This window comes from Simochromis diagramma, unplaced genomic scaffold, assembly GCF_900408965.1.
Source record: "Simochromis diagramma unplaced genomic scaffold, fSimDia1.1 OVJJ01000334.1, whole genome shotgun sequence".
Lineage (NCBI taxonomy): Eukaryota > Metazoa > Chordata > Actinopteri > Cichliformes > Cichlidae > Simochromis > Simochromis diagramma.
Window position 1 is genome coordinate 2,280,127 of NW_024386764.1, and position 19,676 is coordinate 2,299,802.

At 42.8% G+C, this 19,676-nt stretch overlaps 1 protein-coding gene across 34 annotated transcripts in view; it reads right to left on the minus strand.

The window, feature by feature from the left end:
• Positions 1–19,052, minus strand: part of adgrl2a (adhesion G protein-coupled receptor L2a) — an 89,852-nt gene extending 70,800 nt beyond the window's left edge. For 12 of the 34 annotated variants that reach the window (XM_040031553.1, XM_040031603.1, XM_040031542.1 and 9 more), the window contains exon 1: positions 18,141–19,050. The gene's annotated coding sequence lies outside the window, so the exon portion shown is untranslated. Of the gene's footprint in view, positions 1–12,265; positions 13,653–15,563; positions 18,087–18,140 lie in introns of those variants that run through there. The other 22 variants (XM_040031389.1, XM_040031535.1, XM_040031403.1 and 19 more) reach the window with 4 other exon arrangements.
• Between the last annotated feature and the right edge of the window lie 624 nt (positions 19,053–19,676).

The following is a 19,676-nucleotide window of genomic DNA, read 5'->3' on the forward strand; positions in this document are numbered from 1 at the left end:
TCTGTTCCTGTTCCACAGAACACATTTATGCCTTTTGAACATTGTTTAAACCCCTTTAAAATCCCTTTTTTTTTGGGCCACTGTCTCACGTGACATCACTTTGATGTGCTAAAACGTAGCACCTTCATAACACCAAAAGCATCTCGCCGACCGAGTAAAAGCTCTGTTGTAAGAGCTGCAGCGCGTCCTGACCAGCTGTAAACTGACACGGAGCAAAACGCTACAGCCACGTGGTGGAAATGCTAAAGTAAATGACAGTAACATTTAGTGCTAGAAATATTAATGATAATAGCCCGGATAGCATCAGCCAAAAAGCTTTCCGTGCAGCTTGCTTTGCATTGTCATTGTTGTTATTGTCCATTTCAGAGGTGGTTTTCTTACATATGGGAGCTGTTTTCACATCCGGTTATTTTTAGGAAGGTTGCACACGTAACGAAACGATCAGCAACACGCATTTTACGTAACAATGTAGCAGTAATGAAGCTACTTTTGGCCGGGGATGCACTACTGGAATCTCACTTGTATCCAAGCGGAGCTCTACTTCTGTTTGAGTGATATTTTATGACACCCCCCCCCAGACAAACAAACAAACACTACCAAGCAAATGGTCACTTCTCTGTGTTGTGACTGACCACAAACCACCTTATCTCTCCAGTCCCCCCCCCCAGTCCCTTACATCTCTCCAAACCAAAATTCCTGTCTCCCCAGCCCATCCATACCTGTCTCTGTTGTACGAGTCTGAATGTTTGTTTTGCTCTCTTTCGCTACAAAAGCAAATGGCCTCCTCCCCGCCACAGATACAGCGTTGAAGCTGTGTAGGGTGAAACCTAATGCCTACCTGCGCGCCCAGGCATGCGTTTCACAGAACTAACGGCTCCCTTTTGTCTGTGTGTTTACACTGCTGGGCTAAGCTCAATCCTCTCACTCCCATGGACCATTAGCACATTCACCATGGGATATGGCATCACTCTGGCAACAAGGCTCATAGGATCCCATTAGAAACAGTTTTTTTTCTTTTTTAGCACATTCAAAAACACAGTTCCATTTTTTTCTTTCCGAGTCTTCAGCCTGCAATTGTTAGTTAAGATTCAAAGGACTGGATGTTATCCGTTATACTTGCAGCTAACAAGAAAAGACCGTGAGGAATTTTGTTTGTCATGTACAGTCAGAGCTGCACAACCCGTCTTCAGCTGCCTCCTCCACACTGGAGAATATCCACGGCCCGAAAGGTCTTTGATCTATTTTGTCTGAGTTCTCAGACAGTGTAATAATTTATCACCGAGAAAACATGCAGAGCACACACATTAGCCAACAAAGTTATAATTAAACCTGCCATAATCAGCTCATCTAGTATGACATTGTGCCTCACCTGAGACCTCTAATTTTAGAGCCATTTAAAAGAGGTTAACAGGAGCAGAACACACACAGCCACCGGGTATTTAGTTTCAATGGAATAATATGCAGTCATGAGGCTTAACAAATGAAAGTTGATCAAACATGTTGGATTCCAATAAAACTCTGACCCTTTTTTTTCTTCAGTCCACGTGGCACCAATTCAATTTATCAGGTGAGTGGCGACACACAATCAGCCTGTAAAGTCAAGGTCCAAACGTACGGCGTAATCAGCTCTTGAGCTGATCGTCTAACAATAAAGCTGGTGGATAGTGACCATATTAGCTTCATCTTAGCCTCATCGGCTACTGGTTTGTCCACTTTTGCCAAAAGACATCTACGTGTGTTGAGCGGTGGATGATGGTAATCAGTCCTTAAAACTAATACAGTATGAACACTCAGATGAAATGAACAGTTTAACAAAATTAGGCTCCTTAACAGGATCATTCATTCTTTACTCTTGTGTTTTAGCGTTTAACAGCAAAATATAGTTCAAGAGGAATATCTGCACATGGAGAAGGCGGCATTCATTCAGGCTCTAACCCTGGAGGCGTTAGCTGGAAAAAACGAAATCTGTTAAAAATTAGCTTCCGCTCTTGTCATCACATGCCATTGTCAACAAATGTAGCCTCACTTTGCACCAGGTTCACTCTGTGTGCGCACCAGACTGGGGAAACAGAAGCTACTGGATGTATGTGCCGTGACTGGCACTAGTCCTGCTCAGCTTACATCCTTGACAAGACGCTGTGACCTACTTAACGTGTTTGTTTCGATAACCGGTCTATTGGCTTCCCATGGTGAAGTAGTCATTTTTCCCTTTACAGTTGCTTTATTAGCTGATGCACCAACAAACGTATCGAGTGATCGTTTAAGCCAAATCAGGTCTAACTAAACTGTTATAGCTCGAGTCGACACTTTATGCCAAACTTTATGGTCAAAATAGGTTAAAACATGCTGGTGGATGCGTGTCTTCTTCATGGCTGAGGCTGTTTGTGTATGTAAACAGGCTGGTCTCAATATGATTTATTCTTCCTTCCTTGTCATCATTGCTTAGTGTAAAAAAAGGGAGACAGCGCGCTCACACGCCCTGTGTCAGAATGCTAAGACAAAGACGGGATGCCTTTAAACACTTTGCCTCGAAGGCAGCGTAGACCCCCTGCCACAAAAGGAAAAGAAAAAAAAGGACGACTGTAGATCCGCGGTACACGGGGACGGATGTTCTGTAAATCGACGATAACAGTCCTATACTTTAATATATTTTGTATCATGCTGTGAGTGCTTAACATGCTGAGACACCAAAGGCGCAGGCTGCAGGAAGACTGCAGACTGCCGTTCTCCTCATTAAACAGGCTGAGGTCTCCCCTCTCAGCTGGGGGTTTCTTTTCCCTCTCTTCGCCTTGTAACGGAAACTGCCGGTGATCTCATTTTGACCATTTTCTCAAATAGCCCTCGACTCCGGTGTGATCTCAGAGCAGGTTTGAGCATCTCCATAACGCCGCCGCTGCGTCGTGCTGGAAGTTTGGACTCGATACGCAGAGATGCACAGATGACGAGCGCCGCTGTCGACGCGGGTCCTTCGACTTCACGAAACGCATGACCGTAGCGGTCTTCTGTGATTTTTAAGCACAGATTGCTAAAATGTCAACAAGCATCGCAGTGCTTGGGCTAAACGTGAAGCCACTGCAGACAGATGTTTAAGTACTCTGAAAAATGTAGAAGCCACAGGGGCGTGAGCCCAGAGGCTTTAAACATATGTGTGCTTGATATACGGGCAATACAACAGAATGCTTTATAATCAACAACTGTGTGACAAAATTAGGAATTGCAGGAGCAGTTGGTCCTCTTAGTAAAAAAAGAAATAAAAGGGCTTAGTGACTGGGAGGAAGGGGGTTATTAGAAGGGAGGGAGAGAGGATTGATTGAAAAGGACAGTTTGAAATTTAAATGCAGTGGGGGTCTGAAAACAAGAGGCAGATGTGAAAGAATGCTGGGCTTCTTAGACAAAGCTCCTGGTTGTCCCTCTCTAGCTGTTAGAGGGCCACAGGAGAATAGAAGAAGAGTTGGGCCATTCTACAGAACGAGGTCTGGGAGAATGGAGGGGGAGCCGGAATAAAGAACCTGAGTGGGGGAGTGGGACACGAGTTACAATGAGAGACTGACAGCTTGCAAGTCTTGCTTGACCCTTGAATTAGCCCCTGAGCTTTCAACAAACCTCGAGAAAGAGTTGGGATGTTAATTGTCACCGAACATCACAGGGATGCAAAAGAAGGGAAACGCAGGGCCAGATATTCACTGAAATGGAAATCAGAATCAACAGACCACCACATGTTGAATGCAGGGAAACACATTTGGTTTCTATTGGGCTTTCCCAAAACTATCCTCATACATTAATTCATACGCACTATAAGAACCCTGTTATCTGTTTCTCCTGCACAGTTCGAAAAAAAAAAAAAAGACCAAAAAACCTGAAACATGGGGCTCAGTCAGAAAATACTCAAGTCTCAAATGTGGAAGAAATGTCTTCTCAAAAGTGACTGTGTCCCTGCTTTGACACTGCTGAAATGTACATTTTGCAAGCGTAGAGATTGGGCTGGTGAGCAGATGAGTCTGGAGCCCCCACTGAGTCGGATATAGGCCAGGAAGGAATCAAGGCTGACCTCTCTGCTGAGGGAATGATTGAGAGCAGAACAGGACCAGAGGAGCCGAGCGACACCCGACCAAACGCCGTGCGACTGCTGGTGCCACGAACACGAGACCCGACCCTGACACGAGCCGAGCCAGTGAAATACCGGGTCAAACATGCATGCTGCACGACAGGACTCCTCAGCAGCAGAGATGGCTAATGGAGCAGGGAGCGCAAAGGATAAGGGTGGAGAAAAATTGCATGGAAGATTATTTTTATTTTATTATTACTCTGCATAGTAACATAGCTGGAGATGTCGTGATTAGGAGTGCTAGGACTTTTAGTCACACTGTCTGTGGGAGGCTAGCTTACTTGAAACTTTCATGTATTATCTTGTGAATTTCATCATCTGAGAGCACATAAAACCAACTGTTTTTTGAATTTGTTGATCACAACATTTGGATTAAACGAATCATTAGCCGGCTCTGATGCAAGCCACACTGCACGGAAAAGGCAGTAGCATGCAAGAGGAGCAGAGTGTGACATAAGCGTGGTACTTGTCATGCTCACTGCTCTTAGTGTTTGCACCATTCATCATTTTTATGAGCCACTCAATTAATCGATTAGGGTACTCCCCACTGGTTAGGACATATGGCTACTAAATAAAGCAATCATGAGCTAAGCCCTGAAACACTCCAGCACTTCAATACATTCAAAAATAAATGGATCGTCTAGGAGAAAGAAAAGACAGCATTGTTTTATTTTCATTTCCCTCCTTCGATGTTTTACTTGACAATATGAAAAACAAAACAAAAAAGTATTTCTGGTCTGCCGTAGTTTTACATGTCGAGAAGCGCCACGTTTATCAGGAAAGATTTCCTGATTTAAGAATGTCAACATACGATATGTTTCAACGTGGCACTTTTCCTCTGCATTTCTAAGCACTTAGTGTTATCGCCCCCTCTGCTTGAATATATATTAAATCCATAGCCTCATAATCACTTTAGCAATGCAAGAAAAATCCTATTAGCGCTGAAAGATACCTACACCTGTCTGTCCACATGGATTATAGGCAGGTGATTTGCCACGGTAACAAAGTTTTAATACGGGTCCCATACATTTTTTTTGTTCTAATTTTGATGTTTTACTGGGAAGTGAAGTGGATTATCTCGAATGAAATTTCAAAATGTCATTTCCACTTGCTGATAGCACAAAACTATTCCTTTCAGGTCTGCAGAGATAAGAATGATTCAGCCAGGGCTGTTAAACGGTGTCTTTGCCAAATGTTCCTCCGCTTAGGAATTAATAGGCTGACATTAATACAGCAAGATAAATAGGCAGGTCAGGTAAGTGAGCCCTGCCATTATATGGGCATCTCATGGTGATAGTACCTGCCAATCAAGTCCAATAAGTCCTTGACAAGGTGTGATTCACCTTGAAATACAGAGAATGCATGCAATATGTAGTATATAGCCCCCTGTTGAGAAACCTGATCCAATTAGTGTGTGCGCATAAATACTTTGCAGGGTTGACGCCCCGAGAGCACATCAGGACAGCATAAAAGTTGGGTTAACGTCCGCTACACACAACCTTTTTTTCTACGTATGAGTCACCTCTCATCTAAAACAACATGGCTGTTTGCAAAAGAGGGACCAAGACCTTTTGGAAGCACAAGGCCTGGTTTTTAGTCTATGACAATAATGCGCCGTATTTACACGGATATGCACCAGTAAGCAGCTTTTGTGATCCTCTGCCCCCCTCCAAACGGAGCAGCTGAATGGGTAAAACCTTCGCTTCATCCTTCTATTAAGGACTCACCATCAATAATGCACTGTGATCGTGAGGCGTTATTAAACAGGATGATTAATTTTTAAGGCAGTGGGCAGCAACACAAAACACGAAGAAAGTAACGGAGACGACGACTTGTGAGAGACGCGTTTTCAATGGAGCAGCGTGAGCGTGAAAATAAGACACTTATTTGAGACTTTTTTTCGTCTAGGCGACGAGAAGCAGAGAAACTGAAAAACGAAGGAATGTTTTCAATGCACCTCGACTGACAGATATGTCATTAAGTAAATACTTGGCATACGCTGAATTTACATTCCGGACAGTCTGCATCATCTTCTCCTTTGTGGCTTTTATGTTTAACAATGTCTTAATAGAAGCTTTTACCTAGACTCAGCTCACTGCAGTGCCCCTAATACAATTTCTCTGTATTTGTTGATGCATCAGAGGCAAAAATTGCATCAAATCCTGTAAAACTAGTTATTGTGTTACTGTGGAAATGTATATGTTTTTGAAGAATGTTAATTCTTTCAGATTAGAGGCACTATGCTTAATGTCTAATTAATGCTTTTAACCTTTCTGTGGCTCAGGGGAAGGACAAAGCCAAAGCCAAAAGGGCCACTGCATCATCTCAGTCATCAGCTAAACAGGAAGAGAAGCAATACTGTACGAATGATTTCAGCAGTGGATGTACAGTAGCGTACTTCATCCGAGCGCATTTCTATCCCACTACTGCCGAATCTATTTCCAATCTAAAAGACGGCATGAATGCCTTTGTCAGACAGGGGGAGCGGCGTATGTCAAGCTAAACAAGGTATAGCGCTGTGTCTCGTCAGGAAGCTTAGACAAAAGAAGTGGGTGTAGTCTTTCCTGAATGCAATCACTTGTCAGCCCTAAATCTTCACTCAGTACTGCCGTGACAGGTAACGGTGCTTTTTAAACCGATGAATGTATATTGGCCTTTTTTTAAAGATACAGAAAATGTCTAAAAGGCATTTTGCTGCCGCTCACAAATGAATGTTTTACACACTCTGCTGCACAATTACATGAAACATATTTTCATTAAAAGAGTGAAAAAGGGGTGAGACTACATAGTTTGTTTTTTTAAAGAAAAAAAGCATCTAATATGGCATTTATACACAGCAGCACGACATAAGCGAGTAATTTGGGTTGCTTTGAATTTTTGGGGAGGCTGCTTCATTGGATTTCCTCGTGCCGTTCCAGTGTCACTACTCCTTGCCCTCTCCCCACCTTCAGCTGTGAAAGGGAGAGGACAGTTTTGGGGCTGAGCTTTCTCTACCGTCCTCATTTGCATAACATCAGCAGCGCGAGGGGGATTGTGATGCAAACAAGCCAAGATTGGCTCGTTCCATCTCCCCCAATTTTAATAACTAAGGTGTTATAGGTTCTCGCTCCCGCCTGCTCACTGTACAATGGATCAGCCTTCTTTGAGACTGAGAGAGAGATTCGATTTTTTTTAAAATAGGTGGAAAAGTTTCAACTGCAGTTTGGATGATTAAAGAAAACCTGCGTGCAGTTGACGTAAGAGCGGCGCTGCTGCTGTTGCACTTTGCCCGAATCTAAACACGTGGCAGGCCACAGGAGGATAAAAAAAAATCTTCATTATGGGCGAAAACATCTCTTTTCACCAATGTTCCTCATTTCCCAACTGACCATGATTTGGGCTTGACATGAATAAAGAAAAAATATGTAAATGAATCGGTGGCTTATGTTATCGTCCCCTGCCACCCACAGTAGGACAGCAGATACAGCAATCACTGCTTCTGCACCTTGTGTATGTTTAATATGTGTTTGTTCCTTTGTGATAACAAAAAAAAAAAAAGGGGGGGGGGGATAAACAGGGCTTTCTTTTGTTGTTGTTTTTTTTCTCCTTCGAATAACTGGACCAAAGTCAGGGAATCCAAAGACACAAGGAGAGAGAGAGCAGACAAATACAGGAGACTGTCAAGCAGACTGCGATAAAACATTCACTGTGAAATTATCTCCCTGTCATAAGGTCCTCCTGTTTTGAATACCAAAGGGATTCAAATTCCCAAACAAACTATGAGAGGTTGACCAATTTTGTGCTCTGCTAAACGATAGCGGATTGCAGGGCAGGTTGTAGCTTTGAACCACCGCGGTTTGAGGTAGCAGGAAGCCAAGATTTTAATCTCTGCATGTCTGCATAGGTAATCCATTGAAGTGTAATTGCTACAGTTCTAAGTTATACAGAATAATGACAGAAGAATGAGACTCACTATGAATATGAAGTGAGTGAGAACACAAAGTCCCCACAGTGGCAGAGGAGCAAAACACTTTGACAAGGACTCTTGCTGGGGAGGAAAACTATCCTCTGAAGAACAACAAGCGCCAATATGGAGGCTGATTTTTTATTTTATTTTTTTTAACAAGACGCACTATTCGGAGAAACATAATGAAGCGAGCCGTGCAGATGAAATGTTAGGATTTATGCGACTAAAGCGGCTAGCTAAGATGAACCTGTTCCTGTTAGCAACAGCATTTCATCTTCATGGATACCAAGGATGTGAAAGAGAGGTGAGAAAGAGGTGAATTTACAAAAGAGGAAACAGTTACGCATTTATGAAATTAATTAAAATGCAGCCGAATGTGTAGCATGCAAACTTTCTGGAATTTCCACATTAAATATAAGAGATGCTACTTGCAACCTTTTGCTTTGTGTGTTTTCTTTAAATATCGCTCTTTGCAAAAACATGAAAATCCAGGAAGCTTGAAAAGACTGGAAGGTGCAACCTAATACTGACTGTTGGTAACTCGTATATGTTTTTTAACACTGAAAACAAATGGGTATGTGGAGGACTTAATGTTATGGAAGGTAACTACAGAATAAAATCAATACATTTAACATGTCATCCTCCTGGGTTTTTTTACACCAAAACATCTGCAGCAACATTTGGCATTTTTTGAGCCTGCTGCTGCTCCAGTTGTATGAATTGTGTCTGAATTCACTTATCATTTAAATATCAAGCATGCACCTGAGAAAGTCTTATGGGCAGTGACTTTCAGAAAACGTCTCCAAGTAATGCTTGCACAATCCTGCTTTTTCCACGCTGCTTCCACGGGAGCCTCGAGCCTTTTCAGGTGAGAGAATAAAAGATCCCTTTTTTTCGTCTCTATTTTTTGGCCCTTGCAGTAAACTGTAAAACGAGTAGGCGTTGCAGCGTCTGCAACATTCACCATCTCTCGCTGATTGTTAAGGCTCAGCTTTGGTGTCTGGAACCCACATTTCAACACCACCATTTACAGAGCAAATGTTCGTCTTAGGTAGACCTTTAAAACATAAATAAAAACAAGCTAAACATTTAGGCAAAATTTACTACCTCACCCTGATACCCAGAGAGATGTTTTCAGGGAGCACAGAGAAACTTTTCCATTCTTTAGGCACGTCTCTGCCTCCTTGGAGTTGAAGCTTCTTGCCTACCCCCGGGCCGGGCTGATGGTAATGGTTGCAGGAGCCGCTTCCTGTCAGCTCACTCCAGACTCACTAGTAATCAGCTCGAGCTGATGAATGACAGAAATGCCACTGGCTCCACTTTTTGCAACGACAAAAAAAAAAAAAAAAAAAAAAAAAAGCACCAGTTTCTGCCCCCCCACCCACCCATTTGACTGTCCTCTTTACACAGCTTTTTTTTCCCCATTTCCATCAACTACTACAAAATAGCACTCATCACATTGGTTCAGCTGCTGATGCTGAAGCTAAAAATGAAACATGTGTTGCCGGGCACAGATGCAGTACTTGAGAATTTGTAGAGCTTGCTCAGAGCTTTCTGTCTGGTCATCATTTAACCTTGCTTTCATTTTATCACTGGGTGATTTATAAGGACGTGAACACATGTTCGCTTTAATGGTCCCAGTACAAAAACACAGCTATAAAGTAGATAAAACTACTTTTTTCCCTGCTTTGGCTTATCTGTGTTTATTTCTTAGCAGGTCATGGCACTTTTTGGCCTCATTTATCTCTTTTCATGCCACACACACACACACACACACACACACACACACACACGAAATATCCACCAAACACAAAACCTGACCTATTTTTTTTTTCTTGAACAAACTAAAATTACACCTTTAAAAATTTTTGTTTACCGAGCAATAAATATGTTACAGCATTGCGAGGCTGCTTTTTACACACCTCAAATTATTGTTAATTTTTAAAGTTATTTAAGAAATAAGCAAAGCGATAAAACTCTTTCACTATAAAGAGAAATCCAAATGTCGTTCAATTTTAAATTCTGAAATATTCAAAAATAATATATGTAAAAATGTAGCAGCTTAAAAAAATGCATTATAACACAACAAAGAAGAACATTTTTGCCACCTACGGAGATACTGGACATTTGGCCGGTAATGAAATTTTAGCCTTAAATATTTATTACATGCTGTTATTGTTTGCGCTTATTGCAAGGAATCTATACGGTGAGCGTCCTCAGTTTTATTGCAGTTGTGCAACTAATAGCATTTCTTCTGCTTCTGCACGTCCTGCTCAGTCACAACATAACAGATGTGAAGTATAAGCTGCAGTTCTCACACTCATCTTAATTACTTAAACCGGTTTGCTGTGGACTGAATTAGACAAACCGGTGGCTCTAATGGATAAAGCAGTCAGGGTATGTGTGATTTATAACAGAATTCACACCAGCAGAGCTGCCTCACACCTCATTTAGAAGGAGGCACGATGAATTATTAGGGCAGCCTGTATATGTCTTTTTCCTGTGCAAATGCCAAAAAGATCAAATCAGTACAGAGACGCAGTGAGGTGTCAATATTAAGCACTCCAAATTTCATTATAAATACATGAATAATTTGACGTCTCCATCGACACACACACACATTCAGGAGCAACTTCTCTGCAGTATTTAAGATGTTCATTACCTCACCCCCACGGCAGTAGAGGAGGAGTTGGATCCAACAGGCAGCAGTGAATGCCAGGCCTGGCACAGCTGTACAAGCAAAGCTGTAAAGAGAAGTCACCGGCCACTGTCGCTCAATCTTTCCCTGTGTTAATCCCACACTGTCTGCATGCACGTCAGACCCATTCCTCACATCCTTGCATTGCTTTTCACACCCCTAAGTTCAATTTGGCAGGAAAGTGGACACGTTGCATCACTTCTCCTGGCTGAAAATTCTCTCGGCATTGTTCCCCTCCAATAATCTTGTTTCTGAGACAGCATGATGGCTGTGTTATCATGTACAATCGATTCGCTAGTCATTTTCTGCAAAATATTTTCTTGCTTCTTGCGTTCTCTTTCAGGTACTCACTGAAGCGTGTAAAGTGAACGCACAAACCTGAGTTTTACTCGTGCATTTCCACACCAGAGCCCGGCTTTGTGACTTTTAACAGCGGCGCGGCAAATATGTGTACATATGAGATTTAAAAGCCTTTAATGCCCCTGAATCTCTTCGTAGCTGATCAGATCATCTTCTGAATGGCCTCGATACACAAACATGCGGCGTGTGTGTACAGAAGAGTCGGCTCCATTTATCTGCATTCATCCTTCACATTATCATGGAGGGACAGCTTGCTGTCATATCCCAGACCGTTCCTGTGGCTGGACAAATGCGCTGAAAAATGGACCCTCAAGTGTTGGGCACGTTTTACTAAACAAGCCCCTCTATGTTTTATAGACTTACAGAATTTTATAGCCGAGCTCCAGCGGAACCAAATCCCGGCCTTCGGGGCAGAAACTTTATTTTAACATCTCTCTTTTTTGGGGGGGAGGACTGACATTTTGTCCTCTGCCTTCAAAATGTTTTCCCAAGAAGCTTCTCCTCAGTTGACCTACGCAGAGACCATTGCCTCTGGCTTGTCACAGGGAAAAGAGTGATGCGGCTCTATGGGTAACAGAGAGGGAGGCTCTGTACTGAGACAGCAGCAGGTGCAGCCGTGACAGTTGCCGTGTTGTTGCTAGCCCCACACTGTAGTCAAGATGAGGTTCACAGATGTAGCCACTCAGTGCAGTGGTTTATTGGCTGCCTGAAACAATGCATCTCTGTCAAGAACAACTCCTCCTAAGGCCATTTCAGCCTAACAGTGCTGCGTATGAAACAAGGCGTAGAAAAAGCTCATTCTGACACACAAGGTCAATTCAGCTCCACAGCAACACAATCAAAGCTCCCCTCGCTGTGCCAAAAAGCAAAACAAATACCAACCCGGAGCAATCACGCTCAAACGTGGAGGTTTCAGCCACATTTTCATATTCAGCCATGTGCATAATAATAAATATAACAATAAAAATATCAATAATAATTCCAGTGGCACCTTGAGATTTATGATCACCATTTATCAAAGCATATTTGTGACTAATTATTAGCAGCGCTACCTGAGGCTGCACTGTAGCCCACATGCACTGAGTAAAGTAATGGCACCCATTTTCCCGCGGCCCTTTTCATTTTTTTTTCTCCCGTTGGACAAGAGAAAGCAAACCTGATTCTTTTCTTCAATTCAGATGTGAAGCAGTCCACAAAGTCCAGTCCAACCTTGTGTTTTGTTGAATCTGAGAGTAGTAGAGATCTGAGATAATATGACTATTGTTTTCCTGTAAAGCACCCAGTCTCTGCTTGTTCAATTACTGGAAGGAGCCTCAACGAGGGCGGTTAAATCATTTGCAGAGACATTATCTACGCAGAGAGAGAAAGACAGAGAAAGAGAGGGAGGGTGTGTGGCGGGGAGGGGGGGTGAGGAGGAGGGGAGAGCCGGCATAGGGGCCAAACTTTAGTTTGGAGAGGAAATAGAAACATTTTTGTGGACCACACATGGAGGGTGCTGCGAGGATAAAAGCAGCAGGATTCATGATTCACTGCAGGAAATTAATAGACTAATACAGTTCTCTGTTTCACTGCCAAAAACCACATAATAAGATAAAATTGTTTTCATTACAGGTGATGATGGATATCTATGTAGATTATTAAAATGTACACAGAATTTATGCAGCGCGAGAGCGACCGCAGAATTTCCTTCTTCCTCGCATATGTCGCCTACAAACAAAAACCGACTCACGAGCACTCATCTGTCAGCGTGAGCAATCATTAAGAGATAATTTGATTGTTTTTTCAACCTCGGCTGTGTTTGATGTCTCTGGCATGGTAGCAATTGAACAGACAATTATTTTGTTGATTAGCTTAGTTTTTAGCAACTTACCATGCCTGTGATATTCCTCTGAAACTCCCAGACCAGACGCTCAACTCCATCTGACTTGGCAGCTACGTTACAAGAACAAAGCTTCTGCACTCCCTAACTACATACTGTAAAATAAAATATCATGAAAGAAAACCACCGCCTAAACAAATAAACGTATAGAATAAAATATGCAACGATGGGGGCGGTAAAAAAAAGCAGAACAAAACATGTATTTGGCAGGACTTTAGCTGCAAATAAGGAAGTGCACCATTTATGGGAGTGGATCTACCTGCAGGTCACTTTGACTTTTTAGAGTATTTTAACACTGGAAACACTGCTGTGTGTTTTTGATGGATTCCAAAATGCTTCAGTGTATCGTTTTCTGAATCATCTCCCAGTAGATCAATATCCAAACACTTAAGAAGAACTCTAAAACCAAATATTCTCACATCTTTTTCGCTCATTTTTCATCCACTGGAGAAACAACTACTGCTTTTTTAGATATACATATATATGTATTAGTTTTAGTTCAGTGTTTCTGTTCCCTACAGATTTCTTTAAGAGGGTCCCGGTTCACTAGACTGCTAAACAGTCAACAACAAACAGGTACGTAAATAATTTGGTATATTTAAAATACAGCCCCAGAAGCAAACGCAAATAAAAGCGCTGCCACTCAAACGAGTAAAATTATATTGAAATGTCAAACTCGACTTACCATTTTTGTTCGCTGCAAGAATGTCGGCTTGAATATACCGGAGAACATCCATATCCCATTGTTAAAAAAATAAAGAAGCAACTTTTCTTACTTGCAATGAGTCACAATTGTCAAGGACAGCAGCCTATATGGAGGAAATATATTGCTCTGCCGTGTTTACCCACACCATCCCTAAATAAGAGCCCTGTCTTGTTGGAAAAGTGGCTTTTAAATGTGGATGTGCTTCGCTCGCCTATAATCCAGCCGAGACATTACTCCTTCCCCTGGCAGACGTCCGCAGATCCCCCCTCTCTCCCAGCCAGGCCTTGCTCTCCGCTGCTATGGCAGAGCCGCAATAACTGCTGTTTGCTTAGAGCCTTGCCTCCCAAGTTCTCCTCTGTCACACTGAAATTGAATATTTTCCCAAATAGTGTTGCAGCTGTGCACAGATAAGGACAAGTCCTGTTCACATAGCACAAAAATGAGACTGTGTGTGTGTGTGTGTGTGTGTGTGTGTGTGTGTGTGTGTGTGTGTGTGTGTGTGTGTGTGTGTGTGTTTCAACCTTCTTCAAATTACAATAGGAATAAATGTAACAACTTATATATAAAAGCATCAAAAATAACCACAATGTCAGGTCTGAAAATTAAGAATATTTTTAAATAATAAAAAAAAAAACATAATTTATTTGCAATCTCGCTTTTTATACCTCTAGAGATTAATATAAAAATGTTTTTTTTTTTTAAAAATCACAATTTGTTGATCAAATTTCCACCCAGTGATCTCTTGGCAGAATTTTCTTTCACTTCTCTGAGTGACCTAAACACACGTTGCTAATACGAGCAGTGTTTTGAACACATTGTAAAAAAGGCAAACAGAGCGGCGTGCTACGCCCAGTCGTCTTGTGACCAGAGGACACACAAAAAAGGAGATTTTATGACCCAGTTTTGCACTTTGCACGGCCTTATCTCCAAATACCTTTCATAAAAAGAGATGCCAGATAAGCTAAGGGAGACTGCCACTTAGCCAGTGCAGACAAACCATCGTGACATCTATCGGCTAACGCTCATGCTGTTTCTTGTCATCAGACTTTGAATGGAGCCCTACTTTCCACTCCCAGAGTAATGTTCTGCTAGGAAATTATTTAGGCAAGCAGAAAGTTTCACCTGCCATTTCAGGGGCACCGAATCCCCCCGCTGCACCAGAGGCCTTTGGCAAGTGGAAACAAATGTTTCACAAAATGGCAGGGAGGGGAACACACTAGCGCACTAGCGTTTTACTGATTGCCAATCGTAAAATAAAATCAGTCATGAAAGGGGAGGTACACTGGCCCACCAAAGCCCTGCACATTACATCAAATTTGCCATAGCTTTCTTTTACAGCCTTGTTTATTCCCTTTAATGGCAAGCAGTTATCCGCACAGTATGACTCCATGTAGGTGGTTAAGGCAAAAGAAAAGATTGCATCTGAAAACACAAACCCACAATTTACACGCCAAATAAGCAATGGGATGTAAATCTAACTCCCTGCAATCCTCTTCTGCTGACACACTCAAAGCCTCCATCATTTCTTTTATTATTTGGGGGGTGGATTATGCTGTGGAGCAGCTAGCACATCATTTGCAACAACAACTACACTTTTAAAATTGGTCATTGTTCCTTAGCTAACAAAGACTCTGATGCGCAGGAAGGACAGCAAAGATGGGCTCACACGAACGAAGAGCATCCTGACAGTGCGAGGCTGGCACAAGCTATCCATGCAGCCACAAAGCAACCTTTAAATCAGTCATAGTGGCTCGCCAATCGCAGGCTCACATCCACACTCATGACAGAGAGACACAAAGCAAAGTGAGCAAATGCCACCACCGGTCAGCATGTGCAAGCTCACAGTGAATAAAATCGATAACAAATTACCTTAATAAAACCAGAGTGGAACAAGTCTGGCTTGTTGGGATATTAGAAAAAATCTGGACAGGCAATGAAGGCTGCGTCATTTCTGTTTAATCCACACGTCAAATATCCAAAAAGCTCAGCTGCTGTTCTGAGGAGGGGACCATCCCAGCAGAAAATGGAGCCAGAGTCCATAATGTGGCAAATTTGGATGTGTTCACACCCACTCGCCCTTTCACACTCGCTCGAGAGCCTTGCGTTCTGTGACAGCGTGGTATACCAAAGTTTACTAAGGAGTGATATGTCTCCCTCAGACCCATACAGGAGTGTGCCGGGCTCTATTGATCCGCCAATGGAGACGAACATGCAAGCGAATAGAGGCAATGTGGGGCTCTGGCACATCAAGAGCAGCTTCAGTTCTTTGAAACCGGACGCACTTCCATTCAAACGAGGCTACAGACTGAAAAAGGTGCTCTCATACTGGTAAACTACTCATAATAGCCGGGCTTAAGATATCAAGCAACGACATCTGAGAAGACAGTCTCCTTCTTTAGGACGCATTCACAGGTAGATTACATTATTTCCACTGAGTGTAGATAGACCTGTATTTCTTTTCAGACTCCCACACGAAATCACACAATTTTATTACTACTTTAACCAAGAATCAAACATCGCCAGCATTTATACATTTTGAATTTCCTGTCATTTTCATCCCCCATTGTTTACTATAACTGACTCACTGTGAGGATGCCATGGCACGTATGTTATATGCAAGATGTCAGAGGGACGTGTGCACAAGAAGAATGGAGAAAGAAACTTGAGTTTTACTAGCTCACACACTCATTCTGAAGCCTTTCAGGATCAGCCAAAACCAGTGGCAGAATATATGACTCCTTCAATTGTGCAAGCACCACTTTGATATGCTAATATGTTCCTTCCAAACAGCTGGAATTTGCACTCACATTAGCCCAATTTTACCTTTTTTTAATACAAGTACAAGGAAATGGAATCATCATCACAATACTAAAAAAAAAAAGTATTCAGGGAGCAGCAGCCATGCTTCTTATAAATTCCTTAAATTTCAACACTTTTTTATTGAGAGTATGGATTTGTGGAGAAGATGAGAAGATGAACAATAACTTTGCAATTAGGTTTATTTTGTTTCTCATTTGAAAAATTATCTAAGAATATATGAGGCAAAAGGGGGGAAAATCCTCTTTTACTCCAACTCTGTAACCCGCTATGGACAAGTACGTATACGTGAGAATGTGTTGTGCAGATATATTAAAGACAGACATGAGGGACATCTATGGACAGTAATCCAGGCAGGAATTCGAAGGTCTGTCTCTCGCCTTCTTAAGATTAGTCCTGAACCCCCCAAAAGAGAAGAAGATGAAGGGAAAAAAAACTGTGGGCATGTGAAGTCTGCTGGAGCTAAATTTAACCCAATCCTCTGATCGATCACTGAAGATTGCTGCTCCGCTCCAGGCAGCCATGCATCAGCGGTGACCGCTGTGTGTTTCTCCAGCAAAAGGAGAGGCACGCACCGCACCGCATGTGCGCGTCTCCCGCCTCCTCTTTAACACATGGTTGACAAGACACGTTCGGAATCGGTGGGCCTAAATAATAAATGCGCAGTAAAAGGATCTAATTTTTACTGCCACTCTGCGCCCACTGGGTTTGAGTTAAGTGTAAGCAAGCCAAATCAGTTCCTATTTTTTATGCTCTCGTCTTTTTATTTTTATTTCACCATTTCATTCCAACGTCACCTTCCACCCTCGGAGCCAACTGCCTCACAGGCTAGCTCTGAGGCAAAACTAATTATTACATCTCTAGTTGAGGCTCGAATTATTTTCTGTCTGTTTCTTTCTTTCTTTCGTTTTTTTGGGGTTTTTTTTTTTTTTGGGACAAATAGCCTAACCCCAATTATAATGGATTAGCCCGTGAATGCTCTCCAGAAACAGGCAGAAACACTTCTCAGGTCACAGCTTCCAGCGTAAATCCCCATTCAAAGCAACAAGACCCATCAGTGGATTTAAAAAACCCTCAGTGGCCAATACCACCAGCAAAACTCCACCTCAACTTTGGAGGCATAAATCCCAATTAAATGACGCTTTACGTGTTCTGGTTCATAGAAATTGCGCTGCCGAGCCCCCCTACCACACACACACGTTCACAAACACACACACGCACTTTAAATTTGTTTCAATTCAGACGTTCAGACTCGGCAGCCGAACAAATCAATCCACATCTGCTTATGTTTTGATTAAGCACTTTTCAATTAACCACGGCACCCGTCGGTACTCCACTGCAGACTGTGTTGCTCTGTTTTTTTTTTAAATTCATCATTATTATTATTTTAGTCTCGTTAAACTTATGGTGCCTCTATTATAATGCGAATTTCCTAAAACTGACTCAGACACAACGTCAAATCTGACTCGCCGTCTGTCGTTTTCTAAACAAGTTTCGAAACGCGAGGTTCAGAAGTGACCGAGGCAGAAGGTAAAAGTTACTATACTTTAGTTTGCAGTTTGGATGTTTCATAAGTTTTGATGGTATTAATGCGCAGAAGGAGGGGGGTAAAATAAAATCTACTCTTACCTTTCTCGAAAAGCAGTGTAGCCACGCGGGGCTTGATTGAAGACAGTGAGTAGGAAACTGTGAGCTGTAGAAAAAAGATTCGTTTAAAAAATGTCAGATTGTGGAAAGGCAGTCTGATGTGAACTCCTCTGCAGCGAAGAGAGTGAGTCTGCAGGTCTCAGGCATGCTCGCCTTGTCTGGGACAGAGGCTGGCTTTCAAGCGGCAGGTCTCCCTTTCTGCCCGTACATTCCCCTGCACCGAGCGCACACTTCCATGGCACGCAAGGTGTTGCTCTGAGCTCAGTCCTAACTCATCAGCCACCTCATGCACACCTCTGAGCGGCTCATACAGTCTCGGCTCTCCCTGTGCGTGCGCCCTCACTCCCCGACGCAGCAGCGGTAACAACAAGAGTCAAAGAGAAGCGAAGCTCGGGGACCAAAAAAACAAGGACTTGAGTGACTGAGAGGGACAGACAAGAGTGGGGCTTTTCAGTGTCTGGTGGAGGGGAGAAGACGAAGATCTCTCTCCGCTACTGTAGCCGCCGCCGGTGCTGCTCTCCTGGCTCCCCTGAATGATACTGTGTGGGGACTGGGCAAGTTTCAGCGGCTAGCCTCTGGAAAAGATCCCGCTCACAGTGTTGAGACACTTGGAGGAAGCAGCGCTGAGCGGGCTTCCAGTGAACAGCGCCAGTGCAGTTGATACCAGGCTGCCGACTGCAGGAGCTGTCTGAGCGCAGGTCTACACTAAAACCTGACATGGATTCTAGATCCACCACGGCTCGGAGTCTAGACGCATCACAGACTGTCCTCATCAACTTATCCTCATGCCCGGCAGGACTGTGCTCAGCTTATTTTCCTACAGAGGGGCTATTCCACTGCATCATACAGAAAGTAAAGCTTTATTACGAGTGCAGCGCCTTCATTTTTGGCCCCACTTTTTTTCTGCTTAAAGAAGCGACACTGCCTTCCTTTTGGGTATGAGAGGCCCATATTCTGTCACAGTAGGCAGTCCGGCCTATTCAACCAATGACAGTGGAGTCATTCTACTGTAATACTACCAAGCATCAAAAGAACACGGACGTGCACACAGACCTTTTTCTCCCTCGCTCAAACCAGCCCCATTTGGACAGCACTCTGGCCCATGCAGCAGTGGTCAAGCTGCCGCTGGTGTGTAGAGCCAAGCGTGTGCGGAGCCAAGCAGTTTTTCAAATCAAGAACCTCTTCAGAGTCGTGAATGTATTTTTCCCCCTTCTTTTTTTCATCGCTCCTCTTTTCCTTTACATGATTCATGACACCATTCAGCAGTCAATGGATTTCTTTTCAGGCTTCTGGGACTTTGACCCTGGCACTCCTTACTGCATGCAGTATGTTATATTGGTTTTCTACATTATACTCCACTGTGGGTAAAATGCAGATTATTATACTTCATCGTGCACAGCATTTCTTTCTGTAATGAAGCTGAGCTCTGATATATGTTTTTTTCCTATTAAAACAAACAAATATATATATTTATGAAAGTTTGAAAATCTAATTATCGGCACAGCTGTTATTTGGCGT